The sequence below is a fragment of the Juglans regia genome, chromosome 7 (assembly GCF_001411555.2).
Source record: "Juglans regia cultivar Chandler chromosome 7, Walnut 2.0, whole genome shotgun sequence".
Lineage (NCBI taxonomy): Eukaryota > Viridiplantae > Streptophyta > Magnoliopsida > Fagales > Juglandaceae > Juglans > Juglans regia.
In genome coordinates, this window is record NC_049907.1 from 25,027,373 (window position 1) to 25,037,659 (window position 10,287).

At 32.9% G+C, this 10,287-nt stretch overlaps 1 long non-coding RNA gene across 1 annotated transcript; it reads left to right on the forward strand.

Moving 5' to 3' along the window:
• Positions 1-931: 931 nt before the first annotated feature.
• Positions 932-1,578, forward strand: LOC108982816. The gene is made up of 2 exons (XR_001994766.1): positions 932-1,085; positions 1,191-1,578. It is a non-coding gene; the product is annotated as an uncharacterized LOC108982816 (long non-coding RNA).
• Positions 1,579-10,287: the final 8,709 nt, after the last annotated feature.

Here is a 10,287-nt window from a genome sequence, read left to right on the forward strand (position 1 = left end):
CATGTATGGGAAAGTTCAAACAGTATAGCAACCATACCCGCCAGATTTATTTATAACTTCTCGCCAAAACTTTAATTCGAATGATTAAATAGTTCGTTCGAACGGTTTCGACCTTTCATCCCAGCACAATTGTATATATTTTCCCATCACAACTATTATTCGAACAGTTATGTAACCATTCGAACGGGAATTAAAATATTGTTTGAACGTGTTTGTGAAAGTTCAAACAGTTTTTTTAAACGCTATATTTCGTCCCAGAAAGTCTAGTTGGACTGATATTTCTCTGTTAGAACTCATAAAAAACCGCTTTCATATTTTGAGACGAAATTTAATTTTTGTCCCAACTAAGTACTTTTAGGGACGAAATTTAAATAGTCCCTAAAATATTTCGTCTCTAAAGATCAAATTTCTTATAGTGTTATATAGGTCGTGTTAGAGTTTTATACTCTGACCGTTTAACTAGATTGGTCGTATTTGAATTGACCCATATAATTTAATACTAATGATTTGATACTACTAAACACAAACCATGCAGACAAATTGAGGTGAAATTGGAGGTTTGTTTAATAAATCTCTAGAAACCAATAAATTTATTGCTCAGACTACTCTAATAATTAGTCAAAGAGTAATGCTACATAAAATTAAACATGCAAATTTATAAATTGACGTGGTGTATCTGATCTATTAAATTTATTTTATAATAAAAATAATTTTATAATTTAAAAAATTACGTCAAATTATATCAATTTATGAAATTATTATTGCGTAATATTTTGGGAGGGAGTATTTCTCTTGGCCAAATGAACGCCCTAATATTTTGGCAGTACTCTGATGTCATGCGCAGTGACGCAAGGCTTGGAAAAGATGTCACCCGTCTTAGACCTGAAAGTCTTTTCCTGAGCAGTTGTGTATATATATATATATATATATGTGTATGTATGTATATGTATATCCAGCTGATCATCTCCTAGAGTCGATCATGAGGACTTGGAGTAGCAGTAAAAAGATGGTTCCCAAGGCATCCCTCATCATCCTCTTCATTTTGCTCTTTATTTTGGAAGCCAGATCAGCAACACCATTACCCGGTTAGTCTCGTTTCTTTTTTACCATTTAAGTCTCATCAAGGCTGGTTGTTAATTGATTTACTTTGTTAATTAAAAGTCGAATAAGAATAACTATAGGTTTTGCAGATTATGATCTGATGCACGAGCCCAAGCCCAAGAGCGATGAACATGATCGGAAATCTAATTATTGTTCAGAACCGGCTTCAGGTGGTCATGAACTACAGTGGTCGCTCGGCTCGGTCAGATGTACTTGTTCTAGGCAGGTCGACGTCGATCTTTAATGTACTTACATTGTTATCTGAATCTTCGCTCGTATGTGGTTGTGAGATAAGAATAAGATGTTAATGTAATATATATGTAAACTCTTGTGTGTATAATAACGGCCAACTGGGTTTTCTTGGTGACTAGAAACCTTAAAGCCTAAGAAAGAAAAGACCATATGTATGTTTTCATCAAGCAGTAAGCCTTTTGTGTTATATTCATGCTTGCTTAAATGAGTGCTGTATGTTTCTTCTGTTCTCCTTGAAACAGCCACTTCCCTTTTTTCTTCCTTGAATGTATCCTTTTTTTTTTTTTTTAATAATCTTCATGATCTTTTTAAATAATAATTCTTATTTTTTTCCTTGAAAAAAAAAAGTGATCTATACAAACGAAATTAAGTCTATTACAAGACACACCAATCACCTAATTTTAAAAAAAATGGAGTGTAAAAATAAAATAAAAAATCAAGGATTAACTGTAAAGTTTATATTTCAATTAAAAGTTACATGAGTTTTTCACATTTCCAAATTAAATTCCTTAATTTTAAAAAACTGCCATTTTGCTACATGTAGCATCAGTATGCTACATCGAAAATTATATAAAAATATATTAAAATAATTTTTAAAACAAATTAATTAAAAAATTACTAGAAATGGTTTTTTAAAAGACAATATAGGAAGACAAGAAAAACATTATACATAAAAACTGATTTAACTTTTGGGAGCTGGATACATCCACCCGCGTTGGCAGAGAGGGCCTCACCAGGAAGAGTGGCTCCACCGGTGGAGAGGCAATCCTACTGAACTAGGCGACGTTGGGTAACCTACCAAGATCATGCCTGAGTTAGGGGGTGCCCCGCCTCCATGGTGGGGAGATCCCTCCTCCCATTATTTATTAACTTTTTCTTTCTTTTTTCTTTTATGCTTTTATAAAAACATCTAATTTTACTGTGTTATATTAAAATTTTATGTTCGTTTTCCATTTTCAAGCTTCTAGTTTAATTTAAATTTTTATTTTTTGCCTTTAGGACTATTTTATTCTTTTAGGTTTTATGGTTTTTCTAGTTTTTGTTATTTTCTATTTTCCTATTTTTTAACAAAATGCTTTTGGATATTTCAAAATGATTTTTTATATATTTAAATTATTTATATAATATTCTTTTAATAGAACTGCTAACATGGCATACTAACCCCAGCCCAGTGTTAGTTTTTTATTATCTAACACATGACATAATTAATTAATTAGTAATTAAGTCACGTAATGATTCTCTCGTTGTAAAACACGAAGACTGATGGATATGGGGATGAAAAACTTTATGTCCTGTCATTTTTACGTATTTTTTTGTGCACAAGTCGACTTGATTGACTACGTCATTTGTTTTAACATAAAATAACTGTTGATCAGTTCTACCACATCAACAGAGTACGCAAGGAGTACGTATGATTGATTGTATGTAGCAGAATTGTATTGTGATAGTGCATTCTAAAGTATTGTAATTATATGTTATTACTTTTTTATAATAATTTTAATATAGTTTCAATTATAATATTGGCTAATAATTAGAGAAATTATTTAGAAAAAGAGATTCAATAAAAGTTAATTTATAAACTGACGTGGTTTGATGTGATATATTAGATTATAAAGCTACTTTTATTATATTTACTTTGATGTGGTATATTAGATTATAAAATCACTTTTATTATAAAATAAATATAACGTATCATATAAAGTTATGTTAATTTGTGAAATTATAGTACTTGGCATAAGGAAAAAAGAAAAAGAAGTTTGGAAATTTACCCAAAAGCTCAATCCAGTTCTGCCCAGGCACTTTTGTCCAAGCAGATATTGACCCCATCCATACTTCAAGCTTTCCTTTCCAAACTTGAGACGTAATAGAATACAGTTTCCTGATTTAATTTTTTTCTCTCATATTTTACGAGTAGGATCATTACAAATAGTACTTTCTATAATCTAGATAAAAAAAATACAAATAACTTCTTGATCCTAAAATATTAGATCATTGTTTAAAAATAATGTGGTCTCAATATTAAAGACAATGAAATTAACCTATTCTGTCTAAATCTCTCAAATTTTTTTTTTAAAAAAAAACAAAGATCATGTAGGCATAAAAATAATTCAAACCCAACATATAATTTACTAATTCAAAGGAAAAATAGGAATTCAAAGCATATAAAGTAATGACCGCAGAACGGAAAAGCGAGCAATGGTTTGTTGTGATGCCCGCCCTTTATTAATGTCGTACGATCACTACAAGAGATATGGTTTTTTGAGACAAAAAATGTTGTCTCAAAAAATCTCAATTTCATCCCAAAAAAGATTTGGAGATGAAAAAATATCGTCTCTATTTTGTCTCTAAAAGACCTTTTCAAAATGAATTCATCTCAAAAAATCACTTTTAGGAATGAAATTTGGTGGAACCAGTCAAAACTATTTGAACAAGAATTTTTTTTTGAGACGAACCAATTTCGTCTCAACAAATTATTTGAATGGAATATTTGTCAGTTCGAACCGACACATCCATTCGAACAAATAACCATATTTGATCCTGTTCGAATGAACGGAGTGTTCGAACCAATAAATTTTGTTCGAATGACTTTTGTTCGAATATAAATTATGTCCATTCGAACTGTATTTCTCATTTATCGATCGAATTGGTTATTTTTTGTTCGAATAAGTCTGTTTTTATTCAAAGGATTTATAAATGCTAATTTACCGTTTGAACGATATTAATCATACATAACAAAATTTAATTAATTAAAAATACCATACTAGTATTATACATTGTAATTCAAACATCAATTGTTCAAATGTTTTGGAACATAATAATATAAAGACAATGAAAGAAAAAATAAATTTTTACAATTGTGGTGGTGGTTTAGAGTTTTGTGATATAATTGACTGCAACTGTTCAAGCACAACTTTTTGTACCTCCATCTCTAGTCTCCTTTGCATGTTCTCTTCTAATCTCGCCTCAAGATCCGCTACTTAATCTAATCGGGTCAACAACTCTTTTTCCTTGGATCTCAATCGTTCTATCTCAAGAGTTGCTTCCTCAAATTCCTTAGTCTTGTCGTCATTCGATCTAGCTCGAGAAGAGGATGATGATGTTGAGGATGGCTTGACGCAACGTGCTAAGTCCCTCAAATATTCAGAACGTGATCCAAGAACTTGAGAAAGGATCTGAGTATCGTTGACAGATGATGCATCAGATGGATCCGCAACAGTTTGCTTAAGAGATATCATCTTGTCCTACAAAAACAAAAACATACTAGTTAGTATAAGTAACAAAAATATTTTGTCACAATGGAATTAAAGAAACATAAACTTACATAATTTGCCTCTGCTTCGAGACTGGTCCAAATACCATCACGATTTTTATGTGATTTAGCATAAAATTGGGTCAGAATATAGTCAGCAGGACTTTCTTCTTTCTGCAAAAAGAAAATCTATATTAGAACTTAAATTAGAAAAGTGTATATGTTAATATTTAACGAGGACTAAAATAACTTACCATTTTGTTAGACAAACGATGAAAAGATCGAGAACCCGCATGATAGTGTATCGTTAAATTTGATTTATTTGTTTTGTTCACAATACTCCGTTGCTAAAAAAATATTATGTCTATATGTTTAATACATCTATAATATACTATTAAAAAAAGATAGCAGCGAAATTATTTGATAAGCAGGATCTTCAAACATATCACAAACCTTCTCCCATTCGTTTGGTGGCATTGCTTGAAATGGATTTTGGGGTGCCTCTATTGTAGTACTGAACTTCTTATAATATTTATGGCATCGACCTTTGTACCTCCGGAAAGAATTCGACATCAGTTCCTCAACTGTTAATCGATCCTCTCGTTGGTCAAAATTAAGCTCAAACTCATCATTTAAAAAATTATAAACAATTAGTATAAATACAAAGTAACTTAAAAGTAACATGTTATATACTTAATTGCTTGAGATGTAGCTTATTACCGAGCAACGATTTTTGATGTGGTCTTTCACATCTTGGGAATCTTTAGACCAAGAGGATGTAGCAGTTGGTACATACGTGCGAGTAAGCGTACCAACATAAGAAGCAAGCCATGCAGCCGAATCTCCGGAGCCACCGGTGTGATCATCAAGAATATCAACTTTAATTTTACCTACTTTCCTTACTTTCTTTATGCAGACACCCCTTGTAGTGCCTCTACCTCAGCGCTGGCTTACAACAACTAAATATACAGTAATTAAAGCATGTATTTTAATGAAATTATTTTATTTTATAGATATATTACTTAAATTTGATAAAATACCTCGTTCTAGGTCTGGTGATGTTGGCTCACTATTCATGGCAGGTGAACCACACGGGGAGTCGATAATGGATGCGGATGGCACACGTGTTGCTTTGCGTTTAGGAGGCATATCTATTTGAAATTGTAACAAATTTTTATTCAAACAAACATTATGGATATTTATAAGAATAATACTTACAAAAATTCATGTTCAAAATTCATTCACTATCTGTTTTGCTAGACCAGTCTTCTCATCCTCACTAGACAATTCAGTTGATTCATCTTCTTCCGATATTTCACCCTTACTTATTTCGGGTTGAACATCTTCTCTACGCAATGGGACCATATCATATTGGCTTAGATCAACAAATAGATTGATGCCTACTTCGTTTTCTTGATATGCTTCTTCATTTGCTAGACTATCAACTTCTTCATGTGATTCGTCTGCATATACATTTCTTGGTGCAAATTTCTCCACTACCCGCCATGGGTTTTCGTACTCCGGATCATCTAAATAAAAAATTTAATTCGCTTGGCAAGCGAGAACGAAGGGATCATCCTCATACCATGTGCGAGATGTATTGACACTCACAAAATAATCATCGTTCCGCACTCCCAACCTAGGATTTGAGACATCCTACCAATTACATTTAAATAACAAAATCATATATCCCTCCACGTACTTTAACACTATGATATCTTCCACAATTCCGTAGAAGTCAATGTTATCATCCCCATGGCTTCCTTCGACTACGACTCCACAATTTTGAGTTTTCCTATATTGTTCTCTGTCAGTTGAGTGAAATCTATATCCACGCACCAAATATCCTGAGTACTGGATGGCCCACTTGGACGGATCACATGCCAGAGCATACAGTTCTACTGAGATTTCTTCTGAATTTTTACCATATTTCGATACAACATACATCAATAAATATTATTATATAGAAAAAAGTGGAGTTTAGTGGTATGAAGTTCGTATTATAAAATGGGGCTTTACAGTAATACCGTATGTTCAAACCATGAGGCAAATTCCTCTCCATGCTTCTTTTATACATCAGTTACACCATTCGTGCGAAGTTGTTGTATATGTTCGCTGTGCATGTTCATGTGAATGGTTAATTTGTATCAAGTTATACTATATTATTATACATGGATTTAAAGATAATATTGATTTAGAGGATCATCACTAACCTCAAGTAGCGGTCAATCTCTGCACAGTTATTTAAGACACACCATCGAGCTCTTTCAAACTCTCGCCCACATAGGTTTTAGCCCCTTGTGCGCCTATGGGACGTACGGTCTGGGAAAACACGGTAAATGTCGATGTGACTCCTATCTCTCGTCCACCTTCATAATTTCGGTCTGGTCTTGTAAATCTTGTATCAACCCCAAGGAAATACATTGAACAAAAGATATGCCACTCATTATCAATATATGACTCTACAATCGAACCTTCTAGACGAGTTTTATTCCCTACAGATCGCTTAAGTTTTCCCAAAAAAACCGTTCAATAGGATACATCCATCTATACTGAATTGGGCCAGGGACTAAAGCCTCACGAGGTAGGTGCACAACCAAATGAACCATTATATCAAAGAATGAAAGCGGGTACAAACTCTCCAATTTGCATAATATTACTGCAATGTTAGCTTCCATTTTTAACAATGCATCAACTTTCAACGTTCTACTACAAATGTCTTTGAAAAATCCCCCTAATTTTGTGAGAGTTGTACGAACATCTCGAGTAAGCTTTCCACGCACACTAACTGGCAACAGACGCTGCAGAAATACATGACAGTCGTGACTTTTAAGACCAGTTATCTTCCAATCATGTGTTCGAACACATCTTGACATGTTTGAAGCATAGCCATCAGGTAATTTGATTGTCATGAACTAATCACAAAATTTATTTCTCTCATCATTTGAAAGTGTATACCATCCGTTGGGCATATAAGCTGATGACTCATTATCTTGCAAATGTAACTCCGGCCTTATCCCCAACTCCTTCAAGTCTTTATAAAAGTTAGCTGTATCTTTTGTCTTCCCTTCTATTGACATCAGAGTGCCCAATATATTCTCACATATATTTTTTTCAATGTGCATAACATCTAAATTGTAGCACAGTGTCAATGTAGACCAGTATGACAACTCAAAGAAAATATTTTTTTTGTCCAATTCAACTCCACTAATTGTCGTTTTCTCTTTCGACCTCATGTATCTTTCCCAAATTTATTTTTTGAAAAATACCCCCCAACTGCGCGATATCATTCCTAGCCAACTCTAGCGGTGATGACCAGCGCTCAACCCTTCCATCAAACACTTCAAGGTGGCAAGTGATAGGGCATTAATATGACAGGCCACGTACTATGAGAAGTGCTCATGTTGCCAAATGGATTAAAGCCATATGTTGCTAAACCAAGACGTATATTGAGAGGTTCTTCAGCAAACTATGGATACTCGACGTCAAATTTCTTCTATTGTAAGGAATCTGCAGGATGCGAGAGGAAGTTTTCATTTTGGACTCTTTCTGTGTGATGCCAAGACATATCTTTCGCAGTCAACTGGGACGTAAACAATCTTTGAAGTCGATAAATCAATGGAAAATGTCTTAAAACTTTGTGGGGGTACATTACGTTTATCGGATGTCCATCTTGACTCATGGCATATTGGGCATGAGTCAAATTCTGCATATTGCTGCCAGTAGAGAACACAATCATTTTTACAAGCGTGGATGATATTATAATCAAATCCTAGCCCTCGCTTCAATTACTTCACTTCATAAAAATTACGGGGTACTACATTATCCTGAGGAAGAGCCTCTTTAAATAATTCTAACAACATGTCGATGGCCTTGGCAGAGATACGACAAATAGACTTAATATAAAGCAACCTCACCGTGAAAGATAACTTGCTATGATAAGTGCACCCCTCGTACAACTCTCTTTGTGCATCCTCCCACAGTCTTCTAAAGTTTCCATTTCCCTCAAATCATTGTGCAGATGTTCCTTCTCCATCCCTCATCCAAAATATTCCTGCACCCAGATCACCTAACATCTCAGTCATATCCTCTCCATTATTATCACTGTCATCAGGATCATCCACATTAATGTCGTCTATGTCGGTGTTGTTACCCTTCTCCATTTGATTGGTTTGACCGCTAAATCTAACTCCCTTGGGAAATGGTTCACCATGTAAGACTCAATGTGAGTATTTAGGATCGATTCCATTTACAAATAAATGATCATCCACTATGACCAAATTATAAGAACTAAAATTTTTGCACTTCTTACACGAACATCTTATAAATTCTCGACTGTCAACACTCATGCGAGCAAATTCTAGAAAAAACTTCACCCCTTGTGCATAATCCTTATAGTCTTGCCTAAATCTATCTCTCAACAGTATCCAACTTTTTTCCATTGCTGTGCTCCGTTACTTGTCGGATGTCTATCAAAAGAACCCAATTCATGGGATAAACATTGTTAAGAGTATATTCATACTTGTCTACCATTTATTTTATAAGGTAGTTGATCCTATCTCATTCGAGAGACTATCATCTATATCGCATATATACTCAGTGCAAAACTCTAATGTTAGTAAAAATTTCGGTAGCATTTCCCTACAATTCTCCAAGTATGCTAGTCACGATAATTCGTCGACCCTATTTATGGGCCAAGAAACTTACAGACCACATACCCGAAGAATGTAAGGAAACATTGAACCAAAATTTTAATTGACTAACACAAGAGGTTAAACTGAATATATCTGTCATATAGATGATAGAATCCCAAACTGTCCACTTTGGACAATTCAAGAGTTGTACCCAAACATTCTTTAAGAGAATATTGGGCCACAGCTCTCGAACGGGTCTAAGGTTCAAGTACATATAAAAATAACTATAAAATCCAAAATTGTCCAACTCCTACAATTATATTATAAATTTGAAAGCAAATCACATTGCAAATCATAAATACATTGCAAAATTACATTAAAAATCTCCAATATTATAAGTATTAAACATTAATTTAAGTATTAATAATTGCTATGTTATATTATATTATAAGTTTCCATTTTAATTTAAGTCCAAAAAATTTAGCAATTATACTATATAGTTTTTTAATTAAATATTTTATAAGTATTAATTATTAATTTAAGTATTAATAATTCCTATGTTATATTATATTTTAAGTTTCCATTTTAATTTAAGTGCAAAAAATTTAGCAATTATACTATATAGTTTTTTAATTAAATATTTTATAAGTATTAATTATTAATTTAAGTATTAATAATTCCTAGGTTATATTATATTTTAAGTTTCCATTTTAATTTAAGTGCAAAATATTTTGTAATAATTCTTAAGTTTTTTATATTTTAAGTATAATTTTTATATATCTTATTAGTCTTTTAAGTAAAATCCAGTAAGTAAAATCTTATTAGTCTGCTCAAACAGGATTCTGTTCGAACAAGATTCTGTTCGGACAGGATTCTGTTCGTACGAACATTATAGCGTTCGAATGGTACAAGCCCAGATTCCAGACATGAAATAGAGATAAAATATTTGCCACAAAACACAATTTTCACAAACACAATCTCATAAGATGAATATTGGTGTAGGATACATTTTAAATGGGATTGTACAAACACAAATATACCAAAAATCTT